The sequence below is a fragment of the Lytechinus pictus genome, chromosome 8 (genome assembly GCF_037042905.1).
Source record: "Lytechinus pictus isolate F3 Inbred chromosome 8, Lp3.0, whole genome shotgun sequence".
In the NCBI taxonomy this organism is placed as follows: Eukaryota; Metazoa; Echinodermata; class Echinoidea; order Temnopleuroida; family Toxopneustidae; genus Lytechinus; species Lytechinus pictus.
In genome coordinates this window covers 1741108-1759781 of record NC_087252.1, presented here as the reverse complement: position 1 = coordinate 1759781, position 18674 = coordinate 1741108, and the positions used below count along the sequence as shown (strand labels likewise).

Here is an 18674-nt window from a genome sequence, read left to right as displayed (position 1 = left end):
TGAAATAAAGAGAATTTGAATTTTGCATTGACAAGAATTTGGTTAAATTATCAGAGCTGTTCGAGGAATTGTTTAAAGGTCAAGTCCACCCCAGAAAAATGTTGATTTGAATAAATAGAGAAAAATCAAACTAGCATAACGCTGAAAATTTCATCGAATTCGGATGTAAAATAAGAAAGTTATGACATTTTAAAGTTCACTTATTTTTCACAGAACAGTGATATGCACAACTCAGTGACATGCAAATGAGACGGTAAATGATGTCCGTCACTCACTATTTCTTTTTTTTTTTTATTGTTTGAATCATACAATATTTCATGTTTTACAGATTTGATAATAGGGACCAACTTGACTGAATCACATTGTTTTAAGCAATGTTTGTTCCACATGTACATGGAGGAATCAAGCGTTGTTTCACTTGACAATGAGGAGAAAATTAGAATATTTCATATTTCATGTAATAGAATACAAAAGAAATAGTGAGTGGATGACGTCAGTCTCCTCATTTGCATACCGACCAGGATGTGCGTATAACTGTTTTGTGAAATTGAGCAAAACTTTAAAATGTCACAACTTTCTTATTTTACATCCGATTTTGATGAAGTTTTCGGTGTTTTGCTTGTTGGATTTTTCTCTTTTTATTCAAATCAACTTTTTGTTGGGGTGCACTTGTTATTTGAAGACAAACTAATGTTGAAAAAATATTATTAAAAATCTCTTTAAAATCTGTGATTCACTTCTCATCTACATTGATATAATTTGATAATTTTTTTTTTTTATGTAATATATCATTGATGAGCTGCCAAGTTTGTTTCCCTTCATTGCAAAGAAAATGGTTTGGTCTTTACGAGCAAACCTTAATAACCTATTTATATAGTTTCTTGCTTTAACATATTTTCCCTGTTGCTTTCACAAGGGTTTAATATACATGTATATGATTTTTATATTCTATGCTTATTTCTTTATTTTTTTACGAATAGATTTATATGATTTTGTTACAAAAACTTCATTGAATAAAAAAGTAATCGTATCAGGAAATTTGTCGAAAGCAAGTGTTGTATCAGTAATATCAAATAATTTAGTCCAGTTATGATCTAAGAGCTCATGTTTAAAGGCATTTATAGTATCATCATTGATAAGACGTAGACTAAGCTCAGGAAAGGAATAAGAACATGAGAATGTATTATACTGAGGAAATTACTTACACATTTTATAGTGGCATTAGTATATTTCAAAATGTCTATGTTAAAGTCACTCATTAAATAAACCTGTTTGTATTCAGAATCAAGCTTGTTGAAACAATTTTTAAAGATAGTTGAAAATTCATTTATATTTGATTGAGATTTCCCGTATATTACACCTATTATAATGTTCTTTTCTCTAAACATGTCAATTTGAATAAAAAGTGATTCATAATTATTTGAAGGTTGCAAAAGACCATTATGGACATTAAAATTATAAGTATCAGGAACTAATAAAGCAACACGCTACCTTTGCCAAAAGGTAGAGTGGACAAAAGAATAACCTGGAGTATTATTACAGATCCATGTTTCACAAAAAAAAACGTATATTGAGAAATTGATACCCAAAGTGGATATGAAAGTAGAGATAGCATTGAAGCTTTTGTTTAGACTGCGGGAATTGAAATGAAGAATACTAAAATTTTTATTAACATCGTTGAACTGAGAGGTAAGAATCATCCCCAAAATATTTACAGTTAAGAAACCTGCTAAAATGGATTCATCGTTATTTTGTGAGAGTTTATTAAACATATGTCTACCAAAATCTGTACAGTCATGTCACTGTATCTTGAAATATTGCACTGAATTCATCGTTGTCTATACCCTGAAAAGGGAATACAGAATCGTACATATAAAAACATTGCAAAGGTGCATTGGTATTACAACAGTAGAAATCATCACCTGACATCAAGTTGTGTAAGCAATAGAATAAAGTAATAGAAATAACAGGAAAAGGATACAGGAGGAACAGTTGAGACAAAACAGAGTAATCGAGAATAATAAATAGGAAAGAGAAACAAGAAACGCGCAAAATATGAAAACATTCTATACAGTATTATGAATAACATTGGTCTCACCAAAGTGGGAAGAAAAGTAGCAAAGTTCAAAAAGTTCGAGATAAGAGTCCAGTTTCACAGTGAGGAGGATAAATGGTAAGAGTCAACCAGAAGTATACATGGCAGATCAATACATGTGATCAGAGCTTGTTTATATCTTCCTTACAAGTTAAGAGTTTCTTCACGCTACCAGCAGTATTGGGTAATGCAACTGTTCGAACATCGATGGACCATGGACCTGGGAAGCGGGGGTGCTGGGGGTGCTGAAGCACCCCAAATATTTTCCTTGGGGGTGCTGCGTGTATTATTTTCCATAGGCAACACTCCCTGGAATTCTGGACGGTGTGACAAAATGGAAAATGTAACCAAAATTGCCTACATTTTTTCTTAAACTCTTACGTATTTTGTCAAATTTCTTGGGACGAAAATGACCTTTATTTTGGAATGAAACTTTTTTTCTTCTTTTGCTTGTTAAATTGACATCAGCACCATGCAGAGGGACGCGTCCCCCACCCCACACACACTTTTTTGAAAGGGGGCACAATATCAGATGTCCCTCCCCCCCCCCCCCCCCACTTCTTGTAGAAGGGGCAAAGAAAAGAAAAAAAGGAAAGAAAGAAAGAAAGAAAGAAAGAAAAAGAAAAAGAAAGGAAAAATAAGAGGAGGAAGACGATTGAATAAAATAAGGTGAGGGGAAAACATTTTTTCATGTCACTATACAAAATTTTCGCTCACGCTTCGTGCTCGCATTGTCTGTTCTATACTTGTCTTACTCACTAGGCTGATATGGAGCTTAAAATATCAAGTTTGTAAGTATATGATTATACAAAACATTTCTCATACATGATGACAAAATATCCTTAGTATGTCCCGGTCCTAGGTCAAAATTATCAGCTCGCACTTTGTGTTCGCGTCATTTATTAAGTGCGATCTATGATCAATTCAGAATTTTCCCACACAGTACTTGAAATAGTGCATAAATTCATCCCTTTCAAATCGTAATATCAAATATTTTCAGCTCGCGCTTCGCGCTCGCATTATTGATTTTTTTATAAAAATAATGTACTTAAATGATCCAGTTTCAGATAAGAATATCAAAAAAATTCTGCTCGCAGATCGCGCTCACATTATTATTGTGGGAAGATATATACTAAATTTCCCATCCTTTTCCTGATTTACAGAACATGAATAGAGTGTCCCGTTTATAGATGTAAACCTTTAATTTTGTTTCCGCTCGCGCTTAACGCTCGAACAAATTGTATAGTTATATACCTATCCTGTTCTTGGTTACAAAAGGTGCTTCGAATATACATACATGTCCAGCTTTTAGGTCGGGGTGTCAAAAATTTTCAACTCGCACTTCGCGCTCGCATTATTTGATTGTTGGAATATGTATCGTCTTCATAAGTAGCTGCAAAAAGTCCTTACCATGCCCCCTTTCGATCAGGCTCGAACGGATATTAAATCGAATCCTAGCCTTAGCGTATTTTCCTTCAGCAAGAAATTTATCCACACTGTGCTGCACTCGACCCAGGTGAGGTAAAATTGGTACCAGCAGCAAGTAATTCCAGAAAAAGCTATGCGCACCAGAATCGGTAGACTAGCTTAGCCGTGGTAATATAGGAGCGCCATGAGCACCTAGCAAGGTGGATACGTGCGCTATACAAATCCTATATTATTATTATTATTATTATTATTATTATTATCATTATTTTTATTATTATTATTATTACTATTATTACTATCATTCACATTATCATTATTATTATTATTATTATTATTATTATTGTTATTATTATTATTATTATTATTATTATTATAATTATCATTAGCTGCCCAAAAAGTTACAAAATACATTTTCACTTCACAGAGTGTACACTTTATAAAAACTAATACGTAATCACTGTATGAAATAACTACCAACCACTGAACAATTTGTAAACCATGTCACGTAAGCCGACCCGTGCTAGTCTGCTGTGCAAACCCTTCACTCGAGTAAGGGGTCTGAATTGCAGCCTACTCATGCCTTGTGTACTGAAGGCCCATTCGCTCAGGAATTGAAACAGCAAGTTTGGAATGTGCTAGTCTTTGCATAGAGACACACTTGTTGATCAAAGTTTGAATCAGGGTCTGTGCCTGCAGACTAGACCCGTGTCACGTTTGTTTTATATGTCTATATTATTGCGTAAAGTTTTAAACAATTACCACCATAATGTTCTTGAAGTGGATCACTATAGGCTTTTATTTTTTTTTAAGGATGTTTTATTGTATTCTCTCTAATCAAAATAAACATTCACATTCCATAAGCAAGTTGTACAAACTATTTGAAACATGATTATAAATTATACAATAAATCCATAACAAATATAATTATACAAACTATACATCAAACTTCAAAGATACTAGAAATTAATACTAATGCGTTTCAGCAATTACAAAATGAAATATTAACAAGATGTATGAATGATAAGAGAGAAAAAAAAAGATAAAAAGTGTTGTTCTACCTCCCACCCCCCCCCCCCCCCGTCCCTAGGTTAGGAGCACCCTCCCCTTTTTATGCCTATACTCTACATGGAAGGGACTACAATTCTCCGTATTTATTTATTTTTGTATTTTTTGTGTGGTTTTGTCTCTCGTTGTATATATATACCTTTGCCTCACTCTCCCTATATATTCTTTTAATTCAGATTTTCCCATTTCCTTACATGTAGAGACATCTTACCTCTACCTAGCGCCAGCCTTCTTTCTTCCCATTCTTCTTCTTTAAATTTCCTTTTAATTTCATCCATGGTTATAAGTGCACCCTTTTCCCTCCCTTAAAGATTAAAAATTTAACAAAGATTAGAAAATGATTGACTAAACGTTCCTTTCCTTCGTCCTTTAATTCTACACCTACAAGAATTTCCTCCCAGCTTAAATTGCCCGTCGAAATAAACCAAACATCTTCTTACAATTATCCCAAACCAGACAAGCATATTCACATTCCAAAAATAGATGGCGATATGTTTCTTCCTCTTTTTTACAATAACAACAAAGATTATTCTGTGAGATTTTAAAACGGAACAAGTGATGATTTGTATAAGCAATGCCGTGTAACATTTTAAACTGAAACTCTCTTAATCTACTGTTCAGAGTACATTGTCTTGGTCTCATAAAAATGTGTTCAATCTTTTCATAAGAAAAACTATATTTGTTTTTTAACCTTTCGAAAACATCAGGTATTGTGAAGTTACATTTCATAAAATTTGCATAAACGTTTTTAGATACTAACTCCTCTATTGACAAAATTCTTTTTCCAGATATAAATGATATTTCTTCCCTAAGAGAAGCCTCTTTGCTATCTATTTTCATATTTTGTTTCCAGCTGACTGGAAAAGTTTTATAAATTGACTCTATCAAATGAAAATCATTTATGTTTAAACCCTGTCTTTGGAAGTACGAAAATGACCTTAAGTTTCCATCACAATCCATAATATGTTTCAGTCTGTAAATATTTTTTTCATATAATTTTTGGTTAAATATGCATTTCCCTTCAATTCGTACAAATTTATTGTTAAAAAATATCTCATTTCCTTTATATGTTTCAGATTTTAATCGAAAATCCTTCGTCTCTATCCATACTTCTAGCAAATCTATATAAAATTGCGGCAATGCTATCTCCAACACTCCAAGCAAATAATCGCATGAAAATATAAAATTTCCTCCTAGATGTTTTGTGGCATAATTGAAATATTGTTTCCATTTCATTGCATTATTTTCTTTTAGTCGTTTAATCCACATAACTCTCTGTGCCTTTATTAACCATTGAAAATTCATCATTTTCAAGCCGCCTTGATGGTAATCTAAATACATCGTTCTTTTGTTGATCTTATTTCTGCCAACCCACAAAAAAGTAAAAGCTAACTGATCAAGTTCAACATAAACCCATCCTGGGATTGGTGTGAGAGATGCCACATATATGAATTTTGAAAAGATAAATTGCTTTAATAATTGTATTTTGCCCATCAAAGTTAAATCTCTTTGCTTCCACCAGTTTAACAACTTCTTTATTTTACTTAATATTTCTTTATAATTCAATCTTTCTTTTACTTCTACATCTAAAGAAAAAAATACACCGATAATCTTTATAAAATCCACCTTTTGGCCAAAAGATAAATCATATGATTTTCCTTGAGAGGAACCTAGTAATAAAACCTTCGTCTTATCGCTATTAACTCTAAGTCCTGATACTTTTCTGAATTTTTCTAAAATTTCTATTACTTTTTTGACTGAATCTAGATCTCGGACAAAAATAGACATATCATCTGCATACAAAACCTGTTTTACTTCTTCCTTTCCAAAGGAAATTCCTTTAACATCATTATTATATCTTATATTATGCGCTAATACTTCTATGCATAAAATGAAAAGATATGGTGAAAGAGGATCTCCCTGCATTATAATATAATTCAAATTCAAATTCAAATTCAAATTCATTTATTTCACTTCCATCAAACAAAAACAAATTGTATACCATATATAAAACATAAATATTTGTATCCGTTGCAAACAAAATTAATTATACATATGTAGTGAAAAAAAAAAAACACTTAGACGATTTGGGCAACACATTGTAGGTTTTAAATATATATACTATTTTTCAATATAAATTAAATTAAGATGGAAATGGAGGGACCCACTAAAAAGCAATGCTTGTACAATGTGGGCCCCTCAAGAAATAGATAACACAACAAATAACAAAATGACAAAGTATAAATACAGATAATCAAATGAGAAAAGAATGAATAAATGAGAGGGAAATACTCACAAAATAAATACAAAGTAATAAAAAATATACAGTTTGGTGAAGGACAAAACAACCCGTCCTAAAAATATCTACCCTTCCCACCCCCCCCCCCCCAGAAAAACTTGAGAAGAAGAAAAAAAAAAAAAAGGGAAAAAGGGGGAGAATGCCCTGAGAAGATGGATGGGTGCTGCTGTACGTAGATAGAACACATGCCGTCGTGGACTCAAGCAAACTGGATTCAATGATGTGTATAAGAGGAGAAAAAATATATAAAATAACCTGGAAAGAATATAATGCACGAAAAATGTGATTGATGCCGTTAAACAAATAACCGGCAGAAAGGCGGATAAGCGGACTGGAGAGGAGAAAATAGAGGAGAGGATAGACACAATAATGAGCACATCTGAGAAGGACTTGTGTCAGATTTTTTTAATAAAAAAAGGATAATAATTTTATGTTTTAATTTTAGTTTAAATTAATAATGATGATGACTTGACATAATAATGATGATGACTTGACAGAAATGATGAATTAAAATTAATTTGGGAGTATATTATAAGGTTTTAATAGAGATAATTTGAATTTAGTCTTAAAAGAGTTCAAAGATTTTGCATTTGTTATATCATTATGAAGTGAGTTCCATAACTTCGGTCCATCGTATATAAATGTGTTCTGAGCCCGCAAAGTTCTTAAAAGTGGTAAATGAAATTCACCCAATCGCCTTGTTGGATAGTTGTGAATGGATTGATTTTTTGGAAACATTGAATTGAATACATTTGGGAGGTTGTTGTTGTTATAGTTATACATAAATTGACCGAGATTAAACAAATATAAGTCCTTAATTTTCAATATTCTATGTTAAAAAAATAATGGGTCAGTATGAGACAAATATGCCGTGTGACATATAATACGTAGAGACTTCTTTTGTAATAGGAGTAATTTGTCTAAGAGTGTTTGTTGTGTGTTACCCCACGCTAAAATTCCATAATTTAAATAAGGCAATATAAGGGATGAATATAATGTAAGCAGGGACGATAATGGTAAACAAAATTTAAGCTTGTTAATTATACCAATGTTGCGTGAAATAGTTTTACATATGTTATCTATGTGAAATTTCCATGAGAGCTTATTATCGACTGTTATTCCAAGAAACTTAATATGGGATACATTTTCCAAGGGAGTTCCATCCAAAATAACATCAACAGGAAGTGTATTTATGGAGTTGCTAAACAACATGTATTTTGTTTTTTGAAGATTTAGTGACAATTTATTTGCTCTTATCCATTCGGTAACATTTTCTAGTTCAGAGTTGATTATATTAGCAAGGTGAAGAGGATTTTTATGTGAAAAAAATAAGTTAGAGTCGTCCGCAAAGAGAATGAAAGAAAGAACGTCTGATGATCTACAAAAATCATTAATATAAACTATAAACAAAATCGGGCCTAAGATACTACCCTGGGGAACTCCACAATTATTTTTTTTCATTTGAGAATTGCACCCGTTTAAAAAGACATATTGCTTCCTATGCATCGATTGGCAGGATGAAGTCGGGATCGATTGTCGAAAAACCAAATAGGCCTTGCAATATTCGTATTTACCCTTCGAACATACATGCTCTATACATTGCATGGCAAGTATAATGTTAAATATCTGAGCTGAATTGGGCGCAAAAGATTGGTCTGCATCTCCTAACTTAAAGTAATAGTTGGGCGATTCCATGCTAGCAATGGCGCAACAGGCGGGGGTTGGGCAGGGGGCAGACTGCGCCCCCACCTGCCAGATTTCACGGGAAAAATACAAGAAAAAAAAGTACCGAAAGAAAGAAAGAAAGAAAGAAAGAAAGAAAGAAAGAAAGAAAGAAAGAAAGGAAGGAAGAAAGAAAGGGGGAAAGGGAAGGGAAATGGAAAAAAAGTGAAAAGAAAAAAAGATAAAGGGAAAATAGAAGAACAGCGGGAAAAGCAAGAAAAGAAAGGCATGTGAAAAGGAACAAATTGTTTGATTAGTAAGAAAGGGAAATAAATTATATGATTGTGGGACGGGGAAAGAGAAGGGGCAAAAAAAAGCGGGAAATGAAGGTAGAATGGATGAGCCAAAAGCAAGATCGAAAAATAGAAAATAGGGAAAACAAATAATGAACGGGACGAAAGATGGATGGCATGTAACATCGTGCATGAAGTCTTTCATAACAGTGTAAGCTTTCAATTAATTAACGGTTGCAATCAGGTTTTAAAACAAGTCCTTAGCAAATTAGGGCTAGACATATTATCCTCTTGTATACGCAATATTATATCCCTACCTATAAGTTTTACGCTAGCTGGCAAGAGTTACCGTGAAAAGCCTTTTAAATCTTTTGCTAAATCTCCAAAGCTACCGGGGACTCTCAGCTGCCCAAGACTCCAGGCGGTTGGGGCTTTTCGTCTTTAATCATCATAGGACTCTATAATGCCCCCCCCCCCTATATATATACCCTTCCTGCACTAAGCTTTAAGTTGAATTAAGCACTGGTGTACAGTGCGGGAAGGGTTTGGTTCCACAGCCGAGGGAAAATATAAGAAAATTAAGAAGGCAACGAAATGAAATGAATGGAAAAAAACATTGAAATACGATATATCATATGCTTACTATAGAAAATCTATATAACAAATAATAATTTCAAAAGGCGATTTTTTATTCTGGCTCGCTTCTCTCGCTAGTGACTTTTAACCAATTTTCCCGCCTTTTGCTAATAATGATAAAAGTTAATATTTAAAATATATATGTAAGTGGGCCCTCAGCAATAAAAAAGGAAACCTGAGAGCTACGTCTCACTCGTCGTTATTTCTGTCTTCCAAGTATATATATATATATATATATAAGTTGCAAAGTTGCGAGAATATTAAAGGTCAAGTCCACCTCAGAAAAATGTTGATTTGAATCAATAGAGAAAAATCAGACATGCACAATGCTGAAAATTTCATCAAAATCGGATGTAAAATAGGAAAGTTATGACATTTCAAAGTTTTGCTTATTTTTAACAAAATAGTTATATGAACGAGCCAGTTACATCCAAATGAGAGAGTCGATTATGTCACTCACTCACTATTTCTTTTGTTTTTTATTGTTTGAATTATGCAATATTTCAATTTTTACGGATTTGACGATTAGGACCTCCTTGCCTGAAACACAAAATGTTAAAATAATGGAATTCCACGTGTTCAGGGAGGAATGAAACTTCATTTCACATGACAATGACGAGAAAATAAAAATATTTCATATTTCATATAATGAAATACAAAAGAAATAGTGAGTGAGTGATGTCATCAGTATCCTCATTTGCATACTGACCGAGATGTGCATATAACTGTTTTGTGAAATGAAGCGAAAATTTAAAATGCCATAACTTTCTTATTTTACATCCGATTTTGATGAAATTTTCAGTGTTATGCTTGTTGAATTTTTCTCTTTTTATTCAAATCAAGTTTTTGTTGGGGTGGACTTGTCCTTTAAACTTGACGAAGTTGTTAGATCATGTAGATTACTACCCCTCTGCAAAGCGCGAGCTGAAATTTATATATACTGTATATTGACCCCAATCATGGATATTTTAAGGACTATTTTTTAAAAGAATCCATTAAGATTACACATATCTCACCATAGTCATCTAATGCGAGTGCCAAGCGCATGCTGATTTTGTTAGAATTACACCTAAAGACATACTATTTGTAGTCATTATGTTTTTATTGTTTTACCTTCTGCACTCCAACCTTAGATAAGACTGATGATTATGTTATTCATAATCATGCACTGGCTGCCCGAAAAGTTACAAAGTACATTTTCACTTCACACAGTGTACACATTATAAAAATTAATAGGTAATCACTGTATGAAATAACTACCAACCACCGAACATTTTGTAAGCCATATGTCGTCACGTAAGCCGACCCGTGCTAGTCTGCTGTGCAAACCCTGCACTCGAGTAAAGGGTCTTAATTGCAACCTACTCATGCCTTGTGTACTGGAGGCCCTCTTGCTCAGGAATTGAAACAGCAAGTTTGAAATGTGATAGTCTTTGCATAGAGGCACACTTGTTGATCAAAGTTTGAATCAGGGTCTGTGCCTGCAGACTAGACCCGTGACACGTTTGTTTTATATGTCGATATTATTACGTAAAGTTTTAAACAATTACCACCATAATGTTCTTGAAGTGGATCACTATAGGCTTTTATTTTTTTATAATATAATGCATCGATTGGCAGGATGAAGTCGGGATCGATTGTCGAAAAACCAAAAAGGTCTTGCAATATTCGTATTTACCCTTCGAAAATACATGCTCTATACATTGCATGGCGTGTATAATGTTAAATATATGAGCTGAATTGGGCGCGAAAGATTGGTCTGCATCTGCAGTGGCGCAACAGGCGGGGTTTGGGCTGGAGACAGAATGCCCCGCCCCCACCTGGCGGATTTCACGGGAAAAATACAGGAAAAAAAACGAAAAAAAGAAGAGAGAAAAAAAGAAAATAAAAAAAAATTGAAGAAAGAAAGAAAGAAAGAGAAAGGAAGAAAAATAAGAAAAGGGAAAAGGGAAGGGAAATGGGAAAAAGTGAAAAGAAAAAAACGTAAAAGGGAAAATAGAAGAACAGCGGGAAAAGCAAGAAAAGAAAAGCATGTGAAAAAGGAAATATTGTGTGATTAGTAAGAAAGGGAAATAAATCATTATGATTGTGGGACGGGGAAAGAGAAGGGGCAAATAAAAGCGGAAATGAAGGTAGAATGGATGAGCCAAAAGCAAGATCGAAAAATAGAAAATAGGGGAAACAAATAATGAACGGGACGAAAGATGGATGGCATGTAACATCGTGCATGAAGTCGATCATAACAGTGTAAGCTTCCAATTAATTAACTGTTATAATCAGGTTTTAAAACAAGTCCTTAGCGAATTAGGGCTAGACATATCATCCCCTTATATACGTAATATTATGTCCCTACCTATAGGTTTTACGCTAGCTGGCAAGAGTTACCGTAAAAAGCCTTTTAATCTTTACTTTTGCTAAATCTCCAAAGCTACGGGGGACTCTCAGCTGCCCAAGACTCCAGGCAGTTGCGGCTTTTCGTCTTTAATCATCACAGGACTCTATAATGCCCCCCCCCCCTATATGGACCCTTTCTGCATTAAGCTTTAAGTTGAAGCACTGGCGTACAGTGCGGGAAGGGTTTGGTTCCACAGCCGAGGGGAAATAAAAGAAAATGAAGAAGCCAACGAAATGAATTGAATGGAAAAACAATAAAATACCATATGTTATATGCTTAATATAGAAAATCTTTATAACAAGTATTTAATTTCAAAAGGCGATTTTTTTTTCTAGCTCGCTTCGCTCGCTAGCGACTTTAAACTAATTTTCCCACCATTTGCTAATAATAATAATAGTTAAAATTTATATATATATATAAATAATGGTGTCCTGCGTCATCTGTTGAGTTGGCCTCGCCCCATCTCATTATATATATATATATCGCCAACACAACAAAACAACTTTAATGATCGGTCCCATTTACTCTATGACAGTGCAAGGATCAATACCGGGTGAATTAAATATGAACGAAAAACACAGAATATAAGTAAAAACTGATTCATTAATTACAGAATAAGTTGTTCTAATACTTACAGTATCAGTCAGAGCGCCACGCGTATGCTAATGAGCACGATCGCTGAAATTTATTCAGAATCCCATCCGCCCGAAAATCATCGAGCGGGACTCTCGTAGATCGCGAGATATCACGAGAGTCATGCAGGTCTCGTCCTAATGACGTCATACTCTTCACTGGAAAAGCCAAGATGGAAGAATGCAACCGTAAGTAAATCTTGAAATCTTTAGCTTTATTTTGATATGAAATATGTGGTAATCCAGAAAAAAATTGAACCTGAAATAATGCTTTAGATCTAGGCAATATTTTAGCCGGATCGGAGATCGAATTTTTCATTAGAATGTTGTTTTTTACGTCCTGACCCTCCTCAGAATTTTTGGCTTTCGTGAAGCCTCCGATGTTGTAGAATATATTTTAGTGATGAACATGTGTAAATATCTCTGGGACGCAAAATCTCCTTCGTACTCGTATTTTACGATGAAACTACCTCAAATTTTCTATTTTGTCAACTGCACTGACGCTGATTCTTCTTTTGTACTTGTTTATTTTATTGAGTGATGACGTCAGCCATGGTCTCGCGCGGAGTAACCAACTGGTGGGTCAGTCCCATTAGTGTATTTTTGTGTCTTGTTTAAAAAGATTGGTGACCAATTCTCTCACATTGATTGTGCGGGCCAAATCATTGCCATGCGAACTTGAAATAAAGATTATATCTAGTTTGAAATTATTTTGTAATTATTCCATGAGGTTGCAATCTAATTTTGTGCTTTATATTCTGATGCATTTCATCCAAATCAGACTATTAATGAGAGTGAGACTGAGAATGAGATAGAGCTCAAGAGCTGTGACACTAGTGACATGACACTGTCAACAGTTGTCTAAAAAAAAAGGGAATTGACAGATTGAGATTGACTGACTTCTTGACTAGCCATGAGGCTCCTAGAGAGTAAATATCATTCATTAACGTGTGCTTACCCTCCTTGGAGCCAGGGATTGCATCCCATACATTTGCGTGTACCGCGAAAAAAAACCCAGAAATTTTACGCTCTCGAGATTTCTACTTTCCATATAAGAGAGGTAGATCTAGTCTTGAATCATGTGAATGGGATATACAACTTCATCTCTGACATTTTTATAATATTGACTTCATATTTAAACAAGAATTCATTAAAAAGACAGAAAACTTTCAACGATGTTCATGTCACCATCATGTTTTTTTTTTTTTTTGCCAAGGCTACAAAACCCATATTGAGGAAATGAAGTTGTATCCCATTTACATGATTTAGGTATAGATCTTTTAGAAGGAAAGTAGAAATCTTGGGGAGAGTTAGACAGCTAGCAGCCGTCTGTTTCGAGGAGTTTTTTAACATTTTTTAATTTTTTTATTCTCCTCGTACACAGACGGCTCGCTAGCGTGCAGCCACCATTAGGGGACTTGCAATGCGAAATCCCCCCGTCGGGGCTCTTCAATTTTTGTCTTTAATGAATAAAAATTTTGAAAATTAACGCGACCAAAATGCAAATTAATATTCCCTCTTGGCATTAATTGCCCAAAAACGGAGAAAAATTAAGTTAAAAGGAACAAAAACAGTGACTAACCTCGGCTGTCGCGCAAATTCACTTCCCCGTTTTATCCGATCTTAAGTACATAAACATATGGCCATTGAGTCCCCTGTACAGATCGCGCTAGAACTTCGGTCTCTGTATTTGGCATGTTTGGTGAGTGAAGCCAACGGAGTTCAGCTGAACAACCAACATAACAGAGACCGAAGCTTTTGGTCTAGGGGAGAGTATGCATTTTACTCTCTGGGTCAGGAGCCTCCTGGCTACAGGTATTCTCTCTAGTTGTCAGTACTAATAGATATCTATTGTAATTGATTATTGAATTAAAGTTATTAAGTAAATTGAAAATGAATTATGGAAACCTCAATAATAAACCTTGGTAAACAAAGGTGTCATTATAGATTTTTTTTAGAATTCAATTTAATCGTAGAATCTAATGTTAGATCTAAGCTTGATCTACTTTCTTTGAAAATTTAAATTCAAGACTCAGGCAATATACTAATCAAGAAGTTAACGTCCATGGGAACTCATTCATTTACTCATATTTTGTGATGAGACAAAAAGACATTTTAGCCCAAGATTTATTCAAGAAAGTTTGCATTTTTCAGGTGACAATCTGACATAGACTCAGATTTGAATTTTATTGCATTTTTAAAAACATGTGTCATTACATGATTAATTGTGCAGATGGGTGAGGCCTGAGGGGCCCTGATATGGTGGGGGGGGGGGGGCTTTCATTATCATAACTGCACTTTTTGCTATAAATTTTATTACAAACAGCTAAAACTTACCATCCGATTATGATTTTTTGCATGATCCCAGGCTATGTTCTGCTCAGTCCTCCCCCTTCCCACTCCAAAAAAAAAGAAGAAACATTCTGCGGCCTTTGGGTATCCACACAGACAATGTCATTGTACAGATATTTTTAAGAAGTGCCATACTGATACAGCAACGCTTTGATAATTGAATTGTCACACTGCTGAGTTTATTTTCTGGGGGAGCAGCAACATTATTTTTTGATGGAGATGTGTCCCTCAAACCCTGAAATGGGAGTTCAAGAGGGAAACATACATGTACATGTATTTGTTTTTAATATAGTTAGGAAATATGAGCAATATTTTGATAAACTAAAATATGAATCTATGCATTTTATTTATTGTAAATTACTGAGCCTGCAAATTCTTTTTGCTTTGGGCAAAAATATTACTTGGATGGGCGCTTCTATTGCTATTTCAATAGATTTGTTTGCTATTTTTTCCACCGTGTCCTTCTTCATTAAGTGCTGACAAATTTTTATATGTGAACATTGTAATTTTGCTCTGAGTAAATATATGATAGGAAGTTAAATGTTATGTTATTACATATTGCAATTATTTTCTTTGTAATAACATTTAACTCTCTGTCCTTTTGTTTTATTGCTTTCCTAGTTTGGAATTTATTTTGTTGTAAAAGCAATCTTTTCTTTTTTTTCCTTTACAGATCACCTTCACATCTGACTGGATGCCAAGTTCTTTTGATAGGAGACTCAATTGTGCGACACGCTGTTTTTAATGGACCCTTTTCTTCTGAAACTTTGTGCTTTCCAGGGGCTAATGTTACATCGTTAAGATCATCATTCGTCAAATCTTTCAGAATTACTTCGACTTTTCTACAAAGGCTGTTTTCATCCATGTAGGAACAAACAATTTAGAACATAGTGTTTGGGAAAAGGATTTTAAAGCATTTCATAATTTGTATATTAGTGTTAGAGAGCGATTTCGGTGTGCAAAGATTATTAACTGTTTGGGATAAAGTACAGATTCCCATATACTATTATCCAGACATTGAATTATACGGCTTTGTTGTATCCAGGGATGATGGGGAAGTACATGTAGCATGCCAGTGGGACACAGATGAAAGTATTGAAAAGATTAAATCAAATGTTTTATATCTCACAAGGGGTTGTTCTTGTGCCAAGAGCAAATGTCAAAACCGTTTATGTAAATGTAGAAAAGAGGGTAGATTTTGTGGGCCAGGTTGCCGATGTAGACAGTGCCAAAATCTTACTGCTGTAGAGAAACTGGCAAGTGATAGCGACTCCAGTGAAGAAGATTCTGATATTGATCATTTTGATTATGATTTTGATTTTGATGAAGTTCCTTGTGATAAAACAAATATCGAAGGTACCATTGAAATCGACATTGATGGTGATTTATCTCTGTTTGAAGATTTGCAGGAAGACTGTTCAGATTATGAGTAGGCATTCTCTGTGTCATGTTCTTGTAGCCCTTTAAAATCATTCATCAGTCATTTAATCAGTCTATTATATGCCAGTATTCATTGGCTGCTGTGAGGGTGAAGTTTGTTACATTGAATCAATTCATGATAGCTATTACTTTTATATTATGTACATGTTTTTTTTAATGGTTATAATTTTTGTTTAAAGAACATTTATAAGAAGGCATGACAGGCAATGTGGAAATGTTGGTGAGCATTTACACATGTTTTTTATGCATGTGATACCTTTTTATTTGTATATCATTAAGTGTCTGCAACATTACACTATTTCCACATTATGCATAACAGAAGAAGTTGAACTATTTTTTTTTTCACAAGTATGCACATTTTTCATATATTTCACGTACCTTGCCATGTTATGTTTATTCTTGCTTTTTACTGCAATACATATGAGTCAGTGTATGTATACGTTTCTTGCCAGTTCCATTGAGGTCTTGCAGGTCAATCATTTTGGTAGCTGAAATAATAGTTGTCGTAGTTGTATGAAACAAATGTGAAGTTTCTTACGACAATTGTGAGGCTTAAGCAGAATACATGATGGTTACATGTATTTTGTTAGATTGGCTAATTATTTCATTAGCAATATATAGAGGTGCAGTACATGTATTTCCTCTTGAACTTTGACGCAGCTTTTTTCAATATGTGTGTGATTTACAATATCCTATAAAACAGTTGTGTATATTATTATTATTATTTTGCCCTGTTGTTGCTTTTGCTACTTATGATTATGATTATGTAAATGTGTAACTTTTTTTGCTTACATACAGTACATGTATTGAACCTTTTGTACAAGTTGTCATGATGGTGAGCATTACTACCCTTGTTCCTACTTTTACATGTACATTATGTATATTTTCATGATCACCTCTTTATAAATTGTTTTTCCTTGCCATTTAGATAGTGCATTGTGGCAGTTTCTTGCAGGTCAATCATTTTGGCAACTCAGATAATAGTTTTTGTAGTTACATGTATATGAAACAAATGATAAGTTTCTTACAGCAATTGTGAGGCTTAAGCAGAATACATGATGGTTACATGTATTTTGTTAGATTGGCTAATTATTTCATTAGCAATATATAGAGGTGCAGTTCATGTATTTCCTCTTGAACTTTGACGCAGCTTTTTCAATATGTGTGTGATTTACAATATCCTATAAAACAGTTGTGTATATTATTTTACACTGCTGTTGCTGTTGCTACTTATGATTATGTAAATGTGTAAATTTTTTGTTTATGTAAATGTGTAAATTTTTTGTTCATATGTTGAAGCACTTGTACAAGTTGTCATGATGGTGAGCATTGAACTACCCTTGTTCCTACTTTTACATGTACATTATGTATATTTTCATGATCACCTTTTTATAAATTGTTTTTTCCTTGCCATTTAGAGAGTGCATAGTGGCAGTTTAACATCTCATACACATGTTAACAATGGGGACATTATTACAGTTGGTGATACGTATATTGACCCCAGTAATTCCATATATTGTAATATGTATTACCTAGATATACATGTATGTAAACGTATGGCTGAATTATTTCTTTTATGAGGCAGTTTTGATGGCACTGACTTCTGTATACAAATATTATTTCACTTGTTTCCTGTCATGACTACCAAAGTTATTTCACTGATGACGGGCTTTCCTAAACAATACATTCCTTGTATATAAAATTGTTTTAACTCATATTTACCTCAACTACTGTCTGCTTGCCAAAGACATTCAGGGAGCATTATATGTAAAACTGCCTTTATCTTTATTAACATGTTTGATTGTAAAACAAAAACAGTATTCACTTATACTCTCTTCATGTACTTGCCTTGAATGATATTAGGTGCCAAAGTTTTTTGCTTGTATTTATATGTTTTGTAAACATGAGTTTCAAGAGTTTGATGTTGGAAATAAACTCTTTTTTCTTGTTAAAATTGATCTGATATTGAACATGCTTTCTATTTTTTTTCTTTAGGAATATCCATTTACTATGAGCTAGATTTTGAATTCATGCATTGTATTGCACTGGAGATCTGAATATGAGAATATAGAAGAATAAATGAAGAAAGAAATAGAAAAAAATCAAGATATAAAGAAAAAGAAGAGAATATGTGTATGAACTTAAGTTACAGTTACACAACTGTTTAAACACGTTTCTGTGCATGACCAAAAAAAAAGATGTGTTCGATTAGAAAGTCGGCTGGATGTGTGAGGAAAATATTACATGTAATATCAAGAGAGAGAGAGACAGACAGAGCAACACTAATAGAGAGGGAGAGAGATGGGTGTTTCCCACAGAGAAAGGTGTTTGAAAATGAATAAAAAACACAGTAGTGGGACAAGATCTGTGAATATGA

At 33.8% G+C, this 18674-nt stretch overlaps 1 long non-coding RNA gene across 1 annotated transcript; it reads left to right on the top strand.

Annotated features, from left to right (window-relative positions):
- Nucleotides 1–12619: 12619 nt before the first annotated feature.
- LOC135155017 (uncharacterized) lies at nt 12620–18255 on the top strand. The gene is made up of 2 exons (XR_010294355.1): nt 12620–12694; nt 15531–18255. It is a non-coding gene; the product is annotated as an uncharacterized LOC135155017 (long non-coding RNA).
- Nucleotides 18256–18674: the final 419 nt, after the last annotated feature.